Genomic DNA, 22,397 nt, shown 5'->3' with positions numbered 1-22,397 from the left:
GCTCAGATTAATTGAAACTGAAGACAAAGCTAAAGCTCATCAAAGTTGACAAATCTACTAGACATTTCTGCCTAATTCAGAAAAAAAAAAAAACAGTAGTAGTCACAGCAAAAGAACACTCACCACTCTGATTTGTAGCCTGAATCCACATTTATTTGATGGCCCAAGAAACCTGAGATTAATAATCTGTTCAAACTGCTCCTGTACAAGTGGTACCTCCTGGAATCTTAGAGGAGCCTAGGAAAATTTTAATTGATAGAATTTACCTCCACTCAGGCTTCCAAAAATTCCTACAAATAAAAAAGTTACAAAGAACATGAATTCAATCAAAATTTATAAAATAATACCCCCAAAGAACCAGTAGAAATAAATTATTCCAGTAGAAATAACAGATGATAGGATGACTTCAGATGCAAAACACAAAATTATATGTTTCAGGGCAGGCATTTGGTATAGCTGTTAAGATGCCATTTGAGATACCCATGTCTCATACTGGAGTGGGTAGATGTGCTCCCCAGCTCCATTTCCAATTCCAGCTTCCTGTTAATGCACTCCAAGGAATACAGCAGGTGATGGCTCAAGCAGTTAGGTCCCTGCCACCTACTTGGGAGACCTGGATTGAGTTCTCCACTCCTGACTCTGACTGGCCCAGCTCCAGTTATTTAGGACATTTAAGGAGTGAACCAACAGATAGGAGCATTGTCTGTCTCTCTCTTTTTCAAAAATAAGCAAAAATAAATCTTAAAAATGAACAGATAATTGAAACATAAAAGTCAAAACTATAAAAATACAAGTAAGGTCATGAAAAAGTCAAATAAAACTTCCTATATATGTAATTCAAATTTAAAGTTCAGTGGGTAAGTAAATAGCAAACTAGACAGTTAATGGGAAATCTAGTAACTAGACTACCAAACTGAAGAAATGATCTGTTATATAACTTGGAAACACAAAAAGTTACAAAATATATAAGAGAAGTTAAGAAACACAGAAAATGGGGCAGGCACTGTGGTGTAGCGGGTAAAGCTGCCACCTGCAGGGCTGACATCCCATATAGACACCAGCTGGAGTCCCAGCTGCTCCACTTCCAATCAAGCTCTCTACTATGGCCTGGGAAAGCAGTAGAGGATGGCCCAGGTCCCTGGATTGCTGCACCCAGGTGGGAGACCTGGAAGAGTCTCCTGGCTCCTGGCTTTCGCGCAGCTCTGGCCATTGAGGCCATCCAAGGAGCGAACCAGCACATGGAACACCTCTCTCTGTCTCTCTGCCTCTGTCTCTCTGTGACTCTGCCTTTCAAATAAATAAATCTTAAAAAAAAAAAGAAAATGGCATGCAATTGTTAATACACATTTAACTGGAGTACCAGAAATTGTGAAAATACCTAAAACTATAAAGAATGAGGAAGAACACTACTAGAGGTAGTATCTGAGATGATTTTCCCAGAAACAGATTCTGAGCTAAGAATTCATAACCAAGTGATTTAGTATAGCAATACTGATACTCCTTAACTTATGTTAGGGTTATTTGCTGATAAGCTTATCATAAATTGAAAATACTGTGTTCAAAAATGCATTTAACACATCTAACCTGATGAACATCATAGATTAACAACACCATACACTGTAAGAGAGTGTTGGTTTCCCTTTGTCATCATGTGGCCAATTGCAAGCTGCTGAGTCTGGCATCCCAAGAGAGCACTGTATTACACTTTGCCAGACTGGGAAAAGATAAAAATTCTGAGAAGAGTTTGTGTTGAATGCATATTGTTTTTACACCATCATAAAATCAAGAAATTGTAAATTGGGTTCCTCGGTACTCTGCAAAGATCAGCAAAGTAGCAGGGAAAGCAGTAGAGGCAAAAAACAGAAAGTCAAATAAGTGCAATCTCAAAGCCCAGCAGAGTATGGGTTCTGCCTGATCCTGCAGAGGAACTCTGGAGGACTTTACACTTCATGATTGCTCAATTCAAGGGAGCTAAGCATCCATACCCCTGCATCTGTGAGTCTTGGGGTAAGGGCAAAGAGGGACTGAATTCCCAGGAACTTTTAGATTTCTGTGTATATGGAAAGAAGGTCTCCAGGAAAAAAAGTACAATTCCCAAAGAAAGATGATCATTCAAATTTGCCAGATTTTAACCAAAATAGCTTTTGATTTCATATTTATATTAGGTCCCATTTTCTCTAATTTTGGCCTGATCTTTCCAACATATATACATATAAGTGAATTCGAATAATTAGTAGTCTCTTTGTATTCTTCAGAGAAAGACTTGGTCCTAGTAACTTTATGTCAAATTATTAGCACTTGGAAGTTCAACCTTTATTCTCAACTTCATTATCTTTTTAGAAGTTCTTAAATTTTTCTGAAAGGCAAAGACAGAGAAAGACAGCCACTTGCCAAATGGCTGCAATAGTTGGGACAGGACCAAGATGAAGTTAAAATGAAGTCTCGCACATGAGTAGCTGGGACTCAATCATTTGAGCCATCACCACTGCCTCCCAAGATCTGCATTATCAGGAAACTGTTCTCCAGAACTGGAGTTCGGTATCAGATTCAGGCATCCTGTGTGGGACATGAGCATGCTAAGAATCTTAGCCTCTAGGCCAAATGCACACCCTATATCTTTTATTTGATGTATTTCTTTTATATTTTATATTTTGTTATATAACGTTTCCTTATCCATTCTGAATGTCTCTTGTTAGTGTGTCTAACATGTTTACATTAAATGCAATTGTTACTAGCCCTAATTGCTTAATATTTGATTTTTCTATTGTATATTTTTCTTCACATTACTTTAATTCTTCTTTATATCTTCCAGTTCACATATCAAGTCTTTGCTTATACTAAAGTAACAGTGTATCTTGCTTATTCTGTTGGTTACTATTGAGATATTTAAGATCCATTAATTTTTCCAATCTACCCATTTCTTTTATTTATCAAGATCCAAATCATCAATCTCTCACTTGCCCCTCACTCCTTTCACCTCTATCACTATCTAATGTTTAACTATCAGCTTTATGGCCTTTTGTAGATTTTAGGCTTGTTTCAAAAATAAGAAAATCCACTAATCTATCTCCTCATTTATTTATTCCATAGATTTCATGGATCTTTCTTGGTTTATGTGACCAGTTATTGGTGTACTTTCTGAAAGAGCATTTTCTAAAGAGTCATTGTAATCCATAAACTGTACTTTGGAAAATTATATTTACTAAATGAAAGTTTAAATGAATAAATAAATAAATAAATAAATAAATAAGAAAAACAAAAAAAAAAGAAAGTTAGGAAGCATTAATGAAACAAACAGAAGATAAAAATAAATGAAAGCCGGCGTCACGACTCAATAGGCTAATCCTCCGCCTTGCAGCACCGGCACACAGGGTTCTAGTCCCGGTTGGGGCACCAGATTCTGTCCCGGTTGCCCCTCTTCCAGGCCAGCTCTCTGATGCGGCCAGCGAGTGCACTGGAGGATGGCCCAAGTGTTTGGGCCCTGCACCCCATGGGAGACCAGGAGAAGCACCTGGCTCCTGCCTTCGGATCGGCGTGGCACCGGCCACGGTGGTCATTGGAGGGTGAACCAACGGCAAAAAGGAAGACCTTTCTCTCTGTCTCCCTCTCTCTCACTGTCCACTCTGCCTGTCAGAAAAAAAAAATGAAAAAAATCTTCCATATTTGTGATTTAATTCATTAATATCATCAATTTTCCTTACTATCCAATGCAATTTATGGATTCAATGCAATGACAATCAAAATGCCAAGTACATCCATCCAATAACTAGAAAAAGCAATCCCAAAATTCACATGGAAACACAAAAGATCCCAAACAGCCAAAGCAGTCTTAAACATAAAAAAAACGGGCCGGCACCATGGCTCACTTGGTTAATACTCCACCTGTGGCGCCGGCATCCCATGTGGGTGCTGGGTTCTAGTCCCAGTTGTTCCTCTTCCAGTCCAGCTCTCTGCTGTGGCCTGGGAAGGCAGTGGAGGATGGCCCAAGTGCTTGGGCGCCTGCACCCGCATGAAAAACCAGGAAGAAGCACCTGGCTCCTGGCTTCGGATCGGCATAGCTCCGGTTATAGTGGCCATTGGGGAGGTGAACCAACGGAAGGAAGACCTTTCTCTCTGTCTCTCTCTCTCTCACTGTCTAACTCTGTCAAATTTTAAAAAATAATAAATTAAATTAAATTAAAAATAATAAAAAAGAAAGAGGTATAACATCAGATTTTAAGACATACTACAGGGATGGTACAATCAAAAGAGCCTAGCACTGTCACAAAAATAGACATGTAGACTAATGGAACAGAATAGAAATCCCAGAAGTTAACACACATTTACAACCAATTAGTCTTTGACAAATGATCTAAAATCACTCCCTGGGGTAAAGGAAAATTTTCAATAAATGGTGTTGTGAAGATGGGATTTTCACATGCAGAAATTTGAAACACAATCCTTTCTTATACTCTACACAATAATGTTCTTTTCTAGTTACTTTGATGCATAATCTTGAGTAATTTTATTTAGTGTCATAATTGCTTTGTTTCAAAGCCTTGGACATACAAGAGATATAGAAATCTATCTTGAGGCAGTACATAAAGAAGTTTCTATCTCTGTAATTTACATTTAAAATTATAAATACATAAACCTCACCCACTATATACTGAAGTAGATACGAATAATAAGAGATGAACTGATACATAAAATATTCCCTTAATCTTCTATATAAAATGATTTTATTTTGGGGCTGGTGCTGTGGCGAAGCGGGTTAATGTCCTGGCCTGTAGCGCTGGCATTCCATATTGGTGCTGATTCAAGACCTGGCTGCTCCACTTCCCATTCAGCTCTCTGCTGTGGCCTGGGAAAGCAGTAGAAGATGGCCCAAGTCCCTGGGCCCTTGTGCCTGCATGGGAGACCCGGAGGAGGCTCTTGGCTCCTGGCTTCAGATCGGCACAGCTCTGACCACTGCAGCCAATTGGGTAGTAAACCATCACATGGAGGACCTTTCTCTCTCTCTCTCTCTGCTTCTCCTCTCTCTGTGTAACTCCAACTTTCCAATAAATAAATAAATCTTTAAAAAATAATTTTATTTTTAAAGCTTACAAGTTTGAAATTCATATTCTTTTATGCACCAAGAAGATCCAATAAGCAGTCCTTTATTCACATTCCCAGATGCCAATGCCCACTGAAGAATAAATGTTATCATTATCCATACCATCAGAAAGCAACAGCCATGACAGCTAACACTGTTCTGCCTTCTACCACCTTCTCCACCTGGCATAACCCCTATCACATAGGAAGTTGTCTTAGATTCTAAAGAAATTGAAAATGTAGGGATTTGTCCTAAAAACATCTACAGCCAATAGGATACACCACAAAAACAGAGAAATTTGATATTTATGAAATATATTTTTCCATATTAATATAGGTGTTCTCTGAAAAAGATTTAATTTATTTATTTGAAAGGAAGAGTTATAGAATGGGGGAGGAGAGAGAGAGAGAGAGAGAGAGAGAGAGAGAGAGATCTTTCATCCACTGCTTCACTCCCCAAATGACTGCCACAGCCAGGGCTAGGACAAGCCGAAGCCAGGAGCCAGGAACTTCATTTGTCTGCCACATGGGTGCAGGGCCCCAAAGTCTTGGGTAATCTTTTGCACTTTTTGCAGGCACATTAGCAGAGAGCTGGATCAGAAGTGGAGCAGCCAGGACTCAAATGGGCACTCATATGGAATGCCAACACGCTTGCAGGCTCTTAACCAGTTACACCAGAATGCCTGCCCCCAAAATAGGTGTATAAGATAACAACATTTCTAAGTCTCTATTTTCCTTTCAGATGTTTTATGTATGATACCAAAAATGGGCTATTACTCTAGTTATATTTAAAATTTCCAAATTGAGTCTTTTCGTCAAGCTGTGATACTTTTCAGATACTCCTTTTCTGTCATTTACAGAGGGAATTTTTTTCATTGCATCCTGATTCTTAATGTTCTCTGGACCCATAAGAACCTAGTGTCTGGGATAACAACCCAAATCATCTGAGCTTTGTTAAATTGCCATAACACTTTAGCAACAAATCAGCAGGCTTCTTGCAGGTGGAGATCGCATCCCCAGAACTCAGCCCAAAGTCTGATATAGTAAATATTTAATATAGTTGCTGAATAAACAAATGAATGTATCTGTAGCTCTTCATAGTCATGCTTATGTATATTCATGCCACTTCTGAGACTGGATTGTTTCCTAATTATATCATTTTCTTTTATTACAAACATGTGACATGCTTAAAACAGAAATCATGAAAATACAGAGAACAAAGAAATCATTGTCTATATAGCATCACTCAGGAACAATAACTATAAACATTTGATGTATATCCTTCCAATATATTTTTGAGTCATATTTTTTAAAAAACATGGTTTACATATTAATTTAAGCCTGATTGGTTTTCACCTAAAACATATGGTATATATTTCCCACATTAGCAAGTATCAATCTGCAAAATCATTTAATTATTAATTAGAATTCCATCATATGGAAATGTGTGAGTTATTGCCTATGATCATTTTATGGGAAAAATAGATAACACTTTGCATGTAGTAGATATTCAGTTAGTGTAGAGCAATTACAAAAATAGTTACATTCATTATTTTCAAAAAAAAGAGGGCATGTGTATTAAATATCACAAAACCTTGAAAATTTATTTTGACATTCTGTCTCACTATAAATACAATGCAGTTTTCCATTGGAACTATCTGATGATATTATCTAGAATTATGTGACTCATAGGGTCTTAATAGGCCTAAGGGTGATAAATATTGGATGTATAGTCTCATAATAATATACTATTCCACAGTTTAGAGTATTTAGCAGTATCCATAACAACCATGATTTTTAAAAGATATTTTAACTGCAACATTCTTTGGAATTGTTAATGGTTTATTGTGACAAAATAAAGACAATTTAAGGAAGGCTATTGATAAGAGGATTTCTAACCAAGCTGATGAGAAATCAGCTTTATATTCTGCTTTTCTGACAAGTTGATGGTTGTATCCAAAAAGAAAAAGAAATGCAAAATTTCAGTGCTTTCCAGTTGATGCAAGTGTCAAGTATTTGAAGTTAGAAGAATGTTACTTTAGGCTCCAAAAAACTGATTCTAGGAAGTCAAAATAATTTGAATACATATATTAGTTAATTAATGAGAAAGAATCATTTCAAATTAGTAAACTTTTTTTTTTTTTTGACAGGCAGAGTGGACAGTGAGAGAGAGAGACAGAGAGAAAGGTCTTCCTTTGCCGTTGGTTCACCCTCCAACGGCTGCCGCGGCCGGCGCGCTGCAGCTTGCGCACTGCGCTGATCCGATGGCAGGAGCCAGGTGCTCCTCCTGGTCTCCCATGGGGTGCAGGGCCCAAGCACTTGGGCCATCCTCCACTGCACTCCTGGGCCACAGCAGAGAGCTGGCCTGGAAGAGGAACAACCGGGACAGAATCTGGTGCCCCGACCGGGACTAGAACCCGGTGTGCTGGTGCTGCAAGGCAGAGGATTAGCCTGTTGAGCCGAGGTGCTGGCCCTCAAATTAGTAAACTTTTACCAGTGTTCTCTTTGGTGGTTACCCTGACACATAGCATAACACAACTGAACATCTTTGGAAATTATTACTGCATTCAAAACAATATTACTTTTCTGTGCATGAAGGAAGTATATAGGTCATCAAATTAACACTAATGAAAATTCTGTTTTTCTAAATACTCTGAATTATTGAGTAAGTATAACTGTTGGTAAGGTCACAACAGCACTCGGTACAGATATAGTTTAAGGAACATATGTTAAAGAGTCTGTTGGAGACCTTAAGAAAAAAATTCTTAAAGGCAGAACAGGAAAACAGAACATGGAAGGATATTTTATTTTGTATAGGAGTATAAATGGAGGACAAATAGAAAGGAGAAGCGGAGAAAATCAGCCCTAAGGAATAAATCAAAGAAGCTAGTACATAAATGAAGTGCTGTTTTTATGAATGCTCTTAAGAGAAACTAAGAAAAAAATTGAAAGATAAATAACATCTGTATACAAAACAGCAACATGTAAAAATCTTGACTGTCCTGTGAGTTGTTTATTCTATTAATTTGCCTAAGATCAAAATTCAGTTGTACTGTTGAAATCATTACTTAATATGTACTAAACTGATCTTCTGTATATAAGAGAATTGAAAATGAATCTTGATGTGAATGGAAGGGGAGAGGGAGCGGGAAAGACGAGGGTTGTGGGTGGGAGGGAAGTTATGGGTGGGGGGGAGAAAGCCATTGTAATCCATAAGCTGTGCTTTGGAAATTTATATTAAATAAAAGTTAAAAAAAATTCAGTTGTAAAGAATTTATGAAAAAATTTACTTTGGGAAAAATATCAAAATCCACTATTAAATGTAATAATATGATTCATACTTTACAGATGCTTCTCCATGATTAATAAGAATTATCCAAAACTGTCTTAGCAAAAGAAAAGAGTTCATTTATATATGAAGAGATATTTTCAGCTTTGGGAAACAAATTTGTTGTTGACAACTTCCTTCTTATCAATGCTCGAAAAGGTATTTGTTATGAGCCATGGATCTTGCATTTAGCATAAATTTCACATTTAATTCATTACAGCCAAGATCCTCCTGGCACCCAGAAAGACTGCATTCCCCCGTCCTCCTACCGTCAGAGTATGCCATGCTCCCTGGTTCTGTCAAAGACAAACAGTGAAACTACTCTACACCTATTACAGTGGTCAAGAGTCCCTAAAAGCTAAAAGCAAAGAAGCATATGCAGAAATTTGAAGAAGGCCTAGAGGACAAGTGTCATGAGGTATAACTAGCTGACCCAGAACTCTTAAATAGCATGCAAAAGACCACACATAAAATATCTAAATTGTGATATGGTCTAGAAATAAACAACGTTGCTAAGTTACTGACAATTGAGAATTGCTTTATGGCAGCTAGCATTAATTATTCCAAATAACAAACATGTCCTTAAATTTTTTTCTGTTGACACTTCTGATTTTTTATGTTAAGTGTCAGACCTAGTACATTGAGGACTATTTTGTGCTGATTGTTCTCTTCAGGAATTTAGCAAATTTTAGTATTGGATTAAAAAATAACTAAAGTAATAAATGGTCTGATCACAGCCCATTGTTAAGAGAACTACCATGTAATCAACCAAGGGCTGTCAATTCCACACTTTTCTTCCTCTTGGATATTAGTTCTTTAAACCACAATAGGAACTGAAGTATTCTGAAATATGTTGCTTCATTTTATTAATAACTAAATGATAGTATTCTCTTATTACTCATCAAAACTAGCAGTATTGCAAAGCAGAGAAAGCTGCTTTAATGTAGTTATGAATTTTAGATATTTTGGAATTGGAATGGACTTTAAAGACTATACAGAATTTGTACTTTTCAGATGACTCAACTATGTTTTAAGAGAGGTTAAGTGGTAGAAATAATGACCTAGAATGGATTGGCAGACAACTGGAATTAGTACTATAATCTCCTGAATGCTCAACTACATTCTTACATACAAAGGTTAGTTGGCTGCAATGTTATCCACAAGGCTTGCAACACTTACAATCCATTCTAACAGACACTGGGAAGTCAGGTGTTACTCAACTTGTTTCCCTGACACCGTCACTTTGTTCCCACTCAATGCTAGCTGATTGCTCACAGTAGACCTAACCCAAAGATGGCAAATCCATACATCACCAACAATCTAGATTGAGGCCTGGTGTGTAAAGATAAAGTGGGCCATCCACTTTTGGAATCTGGACAGGGAAACATGGAACGCTATAGCAAATTAACAATAAGATCTGATGTTAACAATATGAATAAAAGAGATAGGAATGCAGAATTAATTTAGGATCATCAGAGGTGTTGGCTAGCTGTAATTATAAGGGTGAACCAATCCCTGAGATAAGTAATATTCCACCAAAGGAAGATGCAGAAAAGAGCAGATTGCTAGAGCTCCTTGAGATCCTAATGTCTATTTTGACCCATTTCAGTACTAATTCCATCAAAAAGGCCTCTTTTGCTTAGGTACCCTCATATAACTATTAAAATTGTTTCATAAGGCTTTTAAGGATATTAGGAATTGTCTTAAAATTAGAATGAAAAATCAAATGATAAGAAGAAATGACTGAACTAATTTTCCCTTTATATATCTACTAGGAGATGTTGGTAACTGAATGTTTCTTTAGTTTAACTGTGAAAACACCCAGTTGCTGATCATTCAATAAATGTTTCTCTGTATAGAAAAATAAATGAATAAATAAATAAATACTAGGAGCTGGCATTGTGGTATACTGGGTTAAGCCACTGCCTGCAATAACAGCATCCCATGAGTGCTGGTTGGAGTCCCAGTTGCTCTATTTCCAGCTCACTCTCTGATAATGTACCTAGGAAGGCAGAGGAGAATGGTCCAAGTGCTTGGGCCTCTGCACCCATTTGGGAGATCTGGATGAAGCTCCTGGCTCCTGACTTTAACCATGGGGGCCATTTGGGGAGTGAACAGCAGATGGAAAATCTCTCTCTCTCTCTCTTTCAAATAAATAAAGTTTTAAAAAAATGTGGGGGCAGTGCTGTGGCTTAGCGGGTAAAGCTGCCAGCACCCCATACGGGTGTCAGTTCAAGTTCCGGCTGCTCCACTTCCGATCCAGATCTCTTCTAGGGCCTGGGGAAGAAGTAGAAGATGGTCCAAGTCCTTGGGCCCCTGCACCCACATGGGAGACCGAGAAGAAGCTCCTGACTCCTGGTTCCTAGCTCCTGGCTCCTGGCGTTGGATCCGGACAGCTCCACAGTCGCGGACAATTGAGGAGTGAACCAGTGACTGGAACACCTCTCTCTCTCTGCCTCTCATTCTCTTTGTAAATCTGGATTTCAAATAAATAAAAGATAGTGGAAAAGTAGGATAATACACTCTATATATTATACACTCTCAACTATGCTAAATATGCATATATATGAAAAAAAACAAAAATGTACTAATACATATATATTGATCGAATTTACTCCACTATTATCTATAATGTCAAATTTGGGTGAAGGACTCTTGCCTGACTTTCTTCTCTTTGCTTTTCAATATTTTCCAGTTTTTCATGCTGTTACAAATAGTACTTTTCTAATTCTAACAGTCTTAAAAATTATTTTAAACCATCTGTAAAGTTGTATCAGATATATTCAATCAAATTAACAGATACTCAGAATTTTACTCTTTCTGTGAATAGTGCTAACTCTCTTGATGATGGCCATTTAAATGTATTTTTAAAAATATCTGGGGCCAGGACTGTGGTACAGTGGGCTAAATTTCCACCTTCAGTGCCGGAATCCCATAATGGTTTGTGTTCAGCTGTTTCTCTTCCGATCCAGCTCTAAGCCATGGCCTGGGGAAGCAGTAGAAGATGGCCCAAGTGTTTGGATCCCTGCACCCCCATGGGAGACATGGAAGAAGCTCCTGACTCCTGACTTTGAATAGGCTCAGCTTTGGCCATTATGGCCATCTAGGGAATGAAGTAGCAGATGCAAGACCTTTCTCTCTGTCTCTCCATCTCTGTCTATAACTCTACCTCTCAAATAAATAAAATAATTAAAATATGTAAATATCAATATGCTCAAAATGACAAAAAAAAAATTCCTGGGACTTTCAGCACAACTTTTAGGGCAGAGAAAATATATTACTAGATGACTTTAAAAAAAAAGATTTTATTTATTTATTTGAGAGGTAGAGTTACAGACAGTGAGAGAGAGAAACAGAGAGAAAGGTCTTCTATCCACTGGTTCACTCTCCAAATGGCTTCAATGGCTGGAGCTGGGCCGATCTGAAGCCAGGAGCTTCTTCTGGGTCTCCCACGAGGGTGCAGGTACCGAATCTGCTTGGGCCATCTTGAACTGCTTTCCCAGGCCATAGCAGAGAGGTGGAGAGGAAGAGGAGCAACCAGGACTAGAACTGGTGCCCACATGGGATGCCAGCGCTGCAGGTGGGGGATTAACCTACTGCACCACAGCACTGACCCTATTAGATGATATTTTAAAGCAGTTTCTAGAATAGTGTAGAAATAAAAAGTTGAGGGGCTGGCACTGTGGCACAGCAGGTTAAAGCCCCAGCCTGCAGCACTGGCATCCCACACGGGCACTGGTTTGAGTCCCAGCTGCCAGGCTTCTTATCCAGTGCCCTGCTAATGTTATTGGGAAAGCAATGGAGGATGGCCCAAGTGCTTGGTCCCCTGCACCTATGTGGTAGACCCAGAAGAAGCTTCTGGCTTTTGGCTTTGAATTGGCTCAGCTCCAATTGTTTGAGGCCATTTGAGGAATGAACCAGTGGATGGAAGATTTCTCTCCCTCTCTCTCTCTCTCTCTACTTTTTCTATCTTTCTCTGAAACTCTTTCAAATAACAAAAACACAATAAATCTTAAAAAAAAAGAAATAAAAAGTTGAAATAGCTTTGCTATTCAATGAGATAAATCATGTAAAGTAATGACAAAATGTATGGTATATAACATACATTTAGGACATATAAATTCAATGCCCTCATTTGATAATCAAACTGATTCCAGCTCAGTTCTGGACTCTCCATATCACTAACCTTATTTACCTTCATTGATTCCTTCCACTTTCCTTCTATCCTCCCACCTTCCCAAACCTAGATTTAAAAATGTAATCTTATTTCCTCCAGAACAAGGTCCTGGACATCCTGAAGATGGTTGGTCAGTATCATGTGGCTCAGATTTGGATCCTGGAAATTAGCCTTCAATATAACACCTCTGCAAGCACTCAGGTCTCTTTTGCCATTGAATATGTGTCTGTACTATTGTAAATCAGCTGCTGTCCACAATGGTTACCACTTATCCCTACCCAAACTTATCCCTATCCCAAACTTTTAGCTATTCAGGAATAATATTATCATTCCATTTACTCTCACACCTCATTCCCCTCCCAACCCCCATTTGATGGCTTTATTTCTGAGTGATCTGTTATTGTGTTTCCAAGGAATCAAGCTGTGTTCTTATATTTATCTCTATGCAGAGATTTAGCTAGTTGAACATAGCATTACTTTTCTCCTGTTGTGCATTATAAAATCCATGAAAGTGCCTATGCATAATTATAATCTCTGCTCAGATAGCCTACTTTTTGAAAAATAAGTCTTTTTCTTTTATGATGTATCGATGGAATAAGGAATCAGAATTAATGGTTCAGATTTGGCAAATATTCAACATGCCACTAGTTTCTGACTCCATCTATGTCTGTTTGCCAATTTTGGGGCATGTAACAAGACCTGTTATATTATTATGCTCCTGAGTTCTAGGCTGCACATCTTTGATGAAGTTTAGAATGTGGCAAGTGAGGATGCTACCTTGATCCATTTCCCAAGGGAAATAGGGCACTAGGACTGGAAGATACTAGGATTGAACTTAGCAAGTATATAATTCAAAGGTAGATTTTCCTGATGAAAAAAATGGCAATTGCTTTACCAATATAGTTAACCAAAACAAATAAACACTTCAGTATTATTTATTAAGGATGACATCGTCTTCAAGCCAACTCTACCTACTTCTTGTTTTAGCTCCCTGTCTCCATGGATTTTTTAAAATGTTCTTGTTGGCACAAATATATCATTGCTAACATATCTATAATATTTTAGCCCCAGTTAAGTTGCTTTTTTGATAAATAGTGTTATTTTTAAATCATTACAAAGGTATGACCGTGTCTTCTAAGGTCTTAAAATCCACCATATCTGTTTTGTTTCCCTTTAGGTTCCTGCAATACCTTCAATTCACATATTTACTGTAACCTGGTTTAAGGAGAAACTGAATTAATGTCACTGAGATTCTAGAATTAATAAGAAATGCCACTGCTCCACTGTAGAATTACTGGGATGAAGAACCAGGATATATATATGCCCCATGGCCTCTTTGCCATCTCATAAAACACTTCATTTCCTTATTCTTTTATATAGATAGATAGATAGATAGATAGATAGATAGATAGCCAGGCAGTTAGACAGTAAGAGAGAGAGAGACAGAGAGAGAGAGAGTTATAGATAGTGAGAGAGAGACAGAGAAAGGTCTTCCTTCCATCGGTTCACTCCCCTAATGGCCGCTAAGGCAGGTGCTGCGTCGATCTGAAGCCAGGAGCCAGGTACTTCCTCCTGGTCTCCCATGAGGGTGCAGGGACCCAAACACTTGGGCCATCCTCCACTGCCCTCCTGAGCCACAGCAGAGACCTGGACTGAAAGAGGAGCAACTGGGACTAGCACCCGGCACCCCAACCGGGACTAGAACCCCGGGGTGCCAGTGCTGCAGCGGAGGATTAGCCAAGTGAGCCATGGCACCAGCCCTACTTCCTTATTCTTAACTTGTAACCACAGTTAACTATATCCAAAATTCTCTCCATTATTCAAAATAAAGGCATTTCAAAGAGAAAGTGTAGTCAATGGAGCATGCTCATGAATCCAGGAAAGAGGGGGGTTATCTCTCCTAGTAGCCACACCATGCAGAGTTTCCTGTCTATACAGAGCAGTAGTTATCACTGCCAGAGAGCCTCACAGAACACAGCAAACTTCCAGATAGTGTTGGACCATCGTAAATGCAACACCTCCTACTTGGAAAATAATTTCCTGGTGGTGTTTTATCTGAGTGGGTTAGTGTTATTTTGTATGTAGGTTATGCTATGTTACTGGTATTATTATGTATGTATGTTATTTTGTATGAATATTTTCAACATATAACCTAAAAAGCCATATATAGGCATATTATGCTCTCTCTACAACATTTATGGATGTTATGACTCCTCAAGCATTAAAAGCATTGTTTCCCATAGGTTAAGTTCGGGAGAGTTAAGTATCCACTGATTCATTGTGGCTTATATCAGAAAATTGGGGTTTTAGTAGATTATATTCAAGTAATCAATGCCCACTGAAATCTTAACAACCAAACAATTGAATGGTCTGTTGTCAAGGCCTTAAACAAATGAGTGGTGTCCTGGTAGAGATGCAATCCATTCAATCAACAAATAAAGCTCTAGAAAGTCAAACAGGAGGCAGCTGGCACCTTGACATTCTCTTTTGATGGGGATTTCATTAAATTTTTGAAAATGCATACTTGACTTAAGCTTTAGTTCTTGAGTTCAGAAACAGAGGCAGACACACTATATTTTCTTTGTGTTAAAAGTGTGTATTTGGTGAAATAGCTGTTTTCTATAATAATAACTGCTATACTGTACAAACCCACATGTGAAAATCAGTGGCTACATTTATAGATTAATCAATGATAAATATGCACAAAGAAATCATAAGCTTAGCTAGACACTCAGTCTGCAAATTATTTTCTTTTAACAAACAAGGCACTTTTTGAAACTCCTAAAAGCTTGTCTCCTTTTATTTACTTTTTCACAAGTCTGAGATTTGCCATGTTAAGGAAATCGGACTTACCATGCTAAAGAAATGCAATATATAAGGTAGACTATTTGAACAATCCTGAAATCTAAATATAAATCAGTCATTGACCCTTTCAACAAAGCATTTTATTTGTAATTACTGATTATGAATATTCATAAAACTATAGGTAACTAAAGATTGCCCACTGTTACTAATATACTGACAGATCTATAATTTTCTATTCTTCAACTGTAGTTAGGGCTAGCCATGAAGTACAAACACTTAAGATCCTGATTTATATGCTGTATAAAAAATTTCATTGAACCAGGATCAAAAAGCATATATCAAGGGTATTTAGTCTTTAGAAATGGGTCGGTTATAAAAAAATACAAAAAATACTTCTAAAAACTTAAAGTCTATTTTAATTATTCATATGAATACAAAAGAATTAATACCTAAGGTGAATTTTAATGTTTAGTAGATATGCATAATTATGTGTCTATTGCATTGACTTCTATAAACCCTTATGAATGCAGATAAGAAGATGTAGAATTTGTTTCTTCTGCAATAGAGTGTTCATTACATCGCTAATGGTAATTTTTTAAATGTCTATTTCACTTTCATGTTGAACACCAATGTAAAATTTTTTTATATCATCCAAACAATGCATGCATGTGAAATAATATATAAACGCATGTATATATGTATGTAAAATATGATATGTTTGTTTATCATCATTGTGAATTCTTATTTTTGCACAAGGTTGTCTCAGAATGAGAAAATTCCTGAGTTATATAAGGGTTCAAAAATGATAATTTTTTTATCAAATCATTTTTTTTCTCTCCCTCTCTTTCTGAAATTATCAGGAGCCATATCACCTATCAATGAAAATGGCATATATTTATTTTTCTGGACTAAACAACTTTAAAGACATACTTAAATTATTGGACATTATTCAATTTACCTTGGTATTGAGTTATTCTCATATAGAAGGGCCAGCTTGACAGTTCTACAACTGTGTAAAAATATTAAATATGGCTACTATTGCTAATAACTAACATTTGAGGACTTGGCATATGTCAGGTACAATGTTAAGTACAATGCATATTCCTTTTGATTTTCTTAGCCAAAGGTACTATTAGATGTGGGAACAATTATTATCAGTAACTTGTGCAAGAGTATATAAATACTTCAAAATACTAAGTTTTAAAGAGTATAAATAACTAGCAAAATGTTACCCATTGAGCCTGGTTAGAATTTTACATAATATGGAGAGTCGCCTGATCAGATTGTAAACCACCATGCTATTTTGTGATAGATAACAATATTTAAATTCAAATAAGCATTCACTAAAGGAGTAAGCCATGATGATGTTAACTCTGGGCATGGTGAATTTAAGAACAGTAAGATCTAGAATCATAGACTCTTAGAATGTAATGGGCTAAAGTGATATTTACATCTAACAAATTTTACTGACTCATATCATGGGCCAGACGACATCCTAGGCATTGTGGATATAGTAGTAAATAAAATAAAGTACTGCTTCAATGAATCAAACATTGTACTGAGAAAACAAACAGTAAGTAGAACAAATAATTTCAAAAAGTGATAGAAACTATAGGGAAAAAAATAGAGAAAACTATAACAGCAACAAAGAAGAATTCCTTCAGAATGAGTAGCCAAATAGGGCCTAAGAAGTAGGAATTCAGACAGATGCTGTCTAACAAGTATTCAGGAGAATCTACTAAGCTGTCAAGCACGGTTGTGAGGGGTAAAATGAAGAAGGGAGAGGTGTGCTCCACCTACCCTTCAAGGGGATTGCAACCAACCAAAAAGAAAGAGAATAGGATAAGACTCAAACAGATATAAAAATAAAAATATTGGTCCAACTCGTGATGAACATGATAAAGAAGAATCTCAGGTTGTGAAAGCATTATAAAACAAAATAACTGACCTGCACATTACCATTATGCAGTATATATTTTCACAAAATTTTTTATCTATTTAGTTTTCTTCATTTTGTTACTCCAATAAATCAACATAAGGTAAACAGTAGATACAACATAACTAGTTAAGTCTGCCATGTCAGTTGGAGAATATGTTTGAATTGACTTCTTTCACTAAGGTCTTATCTTTATGACAATGTACAGAAAAAAATTTACTCAGATTAATTATCAGGGGCAATTATAATCCTGAAAGACATAACTTCTTTTTTTTAAAAAAAATATTTATTTGAAAGGCAGAGCAACAGAGAGAAAGTAAGAGAGAGGTAGAGATCTTCCATCATGTGATTCACTCCCCAAATTGCTACAGCAGTGCAGGCTAAGCCAATCTGAAGCCAGGAGTCAGGAGCTTCTTCTGGATCTCCCACATGGGTGTCAGGGATCCAAGAACTTGGACCATCTTCTTCTGCTTTCCCAGGTGCATCAGCAGCAAGCTGGATTGAAGGTGAAACAGTTCAGACTCCTACCAGAGGTTACATGGGATGCCAGTTTTACAGTCTGGAATATTACTCAGCTGTGAAAAAGAATGAAATTCTGTCTTTTGCAATAAAATAGATATAACTGGAAACCACTGTATTTAGTAAAAATAAGTTGGTCCCCAAAAGACAAACACCATATGTTTTCCCTGACCTGTGGTAACTAACAGAGTACCAAAAACGTAATGTATGGAAGTGAATTTCACATTTTGAGATTTGATGTTTATTTACAGGCCTTGTCTCTACTGTTGAGGAACAGTGTTCTAGTTTTCTTCTATTTGTTGAATTTTTCACTTAGTGAAGGGTTAATTTTATGAGTATAAAGTCTACTGAAAGTAGATCATTGTAAAAAGAGAGGGAGTAAGAAAGGAAGGAGGAGGAAGGGTGGGAGTGTGGGCAGGAGGGAGGGTAGGGTGGGAAATATCACTATGTTCCTAAATCTGTATATATTAATTACATGAAATTTGTTTACCTTAAATAACAAAAATTAAAAAGGAATACAATAAAAAGAGGTAATTTAATTCCGTGTACCACACCACTGGCCCCAAAAAGACACGATTCCAATGGCAATTGCTTGCCTTCCACATTTTTAGGACTTCAACATGTAGAATTGTAATCATTCAGAATTGATATCTGGGGGATTTTAGAATTTAGATATTTTAGACTTGAGAGATCTTGACTTTTCAGGATTTCAATATTCTGGATTATGTTACTGAGGGTTGAGTCTTTTGAGATTATGATTGGCACTGACAGTGGATCATTCAAGGCATTGTAAGAAACAGAAAAGCATTTCCAGTTTATTCTTTTATACCAAGTAAGTGGGTGCTAGAGTAGGCTTAGACAAGGAATACACAGCTTGATTTAAATTTTAAAAATCTCTCTGTGGCTGCTCCTCGGAGATGCACTGAAGTGGCACAAAGAGTGGAAGCAGAGAGACTGGATGGAATATGATCAAAGCACTTGTCATGGGTAATGATGGCATCGTGGACTGGGGTTTCTGTGAAGGGAAATGGAAATATCAAAATATGTGATAGAAGTAAAGTCAATAGGATTTGTTTCCTTATATTGACTTAGAATGATGTCCTGTAATATTTACCTATGGACTCTGATCCTCTGAGGAAATGCAGAAGATTTAGTCCCTTCAGGTTCTTACATTTCCTTATGTCAAAAATACAGATTCCTGCTTCTCTCCAACTCTCTTTCTCACATTTGTGCCTAGCCTATCCTGGATACCTTCCTCTTTGGCAATGTCTCTCTGAAAAAGTAGTGCTCAGGTCTGAAGGAAGCATTCAGCTGTTCCCTGACAATTGTTGAGGACAGGGAGATGACCTCCTCCTGGGGTGAATTGATTTAAAAAAAAAAAAAAAAGCCTAATGCACATGAATGGCAAGCTTAGCAGAGAAGGGAGGTGGAGAATATGCAGCAGTTTGAGGGGTCAGAACTAGGATTATCACCTGTCTGCTGTTGCGGAATATCTGTGAATGGGATGCCCTTGGATAAAGGGAAACAGAGCTGAGAGGTGATGGGTTTCTGGGCAGATGATCATTTTAAGGTCATCTTAAGGTGGTAAATTAGTAATTACATAAAACTGCTGCTAGAACGCATTGGCTGGGTCAGGGTTACAGTGAGAGAAGACAGGGAATCAGGGCAAAAGGGAATGCACAAAGTAAGGTTAACAATGGGAGGGGATTCCTTGAAGCAGTCTGTTCACGGAATGGGCTGAGTAAAGTGAAACATTCAGGTGAACACAAACTATTATTTCAAGTTGAAAGCAATAGTAAACATGATTCTTAAAGCAAAGTTCTCAGGGCTCTTTAAGGACCTTAACTGGTTTGACTTCTTGTAAGCCATCACTCACAAATAATATTCTGTGTGAACCAAATGTTAATCAATCACTACCAAAGAGATGTCTTAACTGTGTTTAGTTAATTTGTTTTCTTATCAGTTATTTCTCTTCTATGGTTCCATAGGACATACAATAAGTCTATTAGCTCTGCAGCAGTCTTAAGTATGTGAGAATTTGTGACATATTAAAATTGTCTCCTAAATGCCAGATCTGATTTCCCACCTTTGTTATATTTCATTCTTATTACTCCATATGGAATATTGTCCTCTTCTGTGAATGAGCATTTGAAATTAGGGGATGGCCAGTGATGGTAGAAAAGGATATGTTTAAAGGGGAAATGAACTTAATCCTGAAGAGGAAATGTGCCATATTCAATGAATGGAAATATATCACTCCATTTAACCCTTCAGAGCAGGGGACAACATGCATGCAGTTCACAATAATAAAAATAAATAAAACTTTTTAAAAATCAGAAAGTTGTTATTTAATTTTCAGGGCTGGCATTATGGTGCAGTGGGTAAGCCAAGCTTGTGATGCAGGCATCTTGTATCAGAGTGTAGGTTCAAATCCCAGGTACTGTGCTTCCAATCCAGTTTCCTGCTAATGTGCATAGGAGAGTGGCAGAAAGCAACATAAGTGTTTGGGGCCCAGCCACCCATACGGGAGATCAGGATGTAGCTCGTGACTCCTGGCTTCAGCCTGACCCAGCTGTAGCTGTTGCGGCCATCTGAGGAGGGAACCAGTGGATGGAAAATTCTATCTCCATGTCTGTCCCTCTTTCCCTATAATTCTGCCTTCCCAAAAACTATATCTAAATCTTTTCTAAACAGTAATTCTCACTTTTCTTATAATTGAAGCTGAATTTTTTTAGTTAGGGGTAGAAATATATAGAAAAATCTTAAACAGGGCTCCCAGTCCTTTTTGATACAAAATAATCCTAGAATTTTCACAATCTAGAATAATCTCAGAACCAAAAAATACACCATTAACAAACATCAAAACAACAGAAAAATTATTTTTAAGCTATTTGAGATTGGTAAGAATTCTATTGAAATGAATTGATTTTATTTTATAACTTTCTGAAGAGCAAGTTTAGATCAAAAGAAGCAACTTAAGAGATAGATATCATAAATTTTCCCTGATCTGAGATAACTAATGGAGTACCTGAAATATAATGCATTGGAGTGATATAGACACTGTGAGATTCAATGATTGTTTCAGCCTTTGTCTATTCTTTTGAGGAATTGTTAATTTTTCCCTTTTTTTCTTTCCATTCTTCTTCCTACTATTTGTTGAAATCTTTTACTTAGTGTAGGATTAACCATATGATCATTAAGTAAACTGAAAATAAATCTAAAAAATTAAAGAGTGGCAATGTGAGAGGGAGGAGGAAGAAGGTTTGGAGCATATATGAAATACATGAAACTTATATAGCTTTAAAATTTTAAAAATTTGAATTTTTTCTTACAGTAAAAAAAAACAACTTATAAAGGTTCTTTAGATGTACAATGTAATACTTTATCCTTTTTAGTATTTGTTGTTGTTGTTGTTGTTCTAGTACTATTGGTTGAACTCAGTAATTAACACACAATTATTCTTAGGTGTTTAAATTTTAACTGAAAAGTGATCCCTGTTAAATCTAAGAGTGGAAAAAGAGAGGGAGGAGATGAACAATTTGGAACATGCTCAATCGGACTGGCCGCAAATGGTTGAGTTAGAAATGTGCCAGGGGATTCCAACACAATCCCATCAAGATGGCATGTACCAATGCCATCGCACTAGTCCAAGTGATCAATTTCAGCTCACAATTGATAGCTCTGATAGGTCTAAGAGTCAAAGAGATCACACAAACAAGACAAGTATCTGCTAATACTAACTGATAGAATCAAAAAGGGAGAGAGAGATCCAACATGGGAAGTGGGATACACAGCAGACTCATAGGATGGCAGATGTCCTAAACAACACTCTGGCCTCAGAATCAGCCCTCAAGGCATTCAGATCTGGCTGAAGAGCCCATGAGAGTATTGTAGGCATGGAAAGCCAAGATATCATGGGAAAAAAAAAAAAAGACCTAAATGAATGATCTCTGTGAGTGAGATCCCAGTGGAAAGAACAGGGCCATCAAAGAAGGAGGTACCCTTCTCCGAAGGGAGGAGAGAACTTCCACTTTGACTATGACCCTATCGGAATAAGATCAAAGTCAGCGAACTCTAAAGGCTTCCATAGCCCTGGCAACTCATGACTAGAGCCTAGGGAGATTACTGACGCCATGAACAGGAGTGTCAAATTGTTAAGTCAGCAACAGCAGTCACTATGTACTTACATCCCATGTGGGATCTGTCCTTAATGTGTTGTCTAATGTGCAGTGATGCTATGACTAGTACTGAAACAGTATTTTTGCACTTTGTGTTTCTGTGTGGGTGCAAACTGATGAGATCTTTACTAATTATGTGCTGAATCGATCTTCTGTATATAAAGATAATTGGAAATGAAAAAAAAAAACAACCTAGTGTTAAAATGGAAATGGCATAGAAAATTAATTAATTTGAAAAAAAATTATGTAGGATCTCTGTCTTTAATGTGCTGTACATTGCTATTTAATGCTATAATTAGTAATCCAATGGTAGTTTTTTCACTTTATGTTGCTATATGGGCAAAATGTTGAAATCTTTACCTAATATATACTAAACTG

This window comes from Lepus europaeus, chromosome 8, assembly GCF_033115175.1.
Source record: "Lepus europaeus isolate LE1 chromosome 8, mLepTim1.pri, whole genome shotgun sequence".
Lineage (NCBI taxonomy): Eukaryota > Metazoa > Chordata > Mammalia > Lagomorpha > Leporidae > Lepus > Lepus europaeus.
This window is presented reverse-complemented; position numbering follows the sequence as displayed.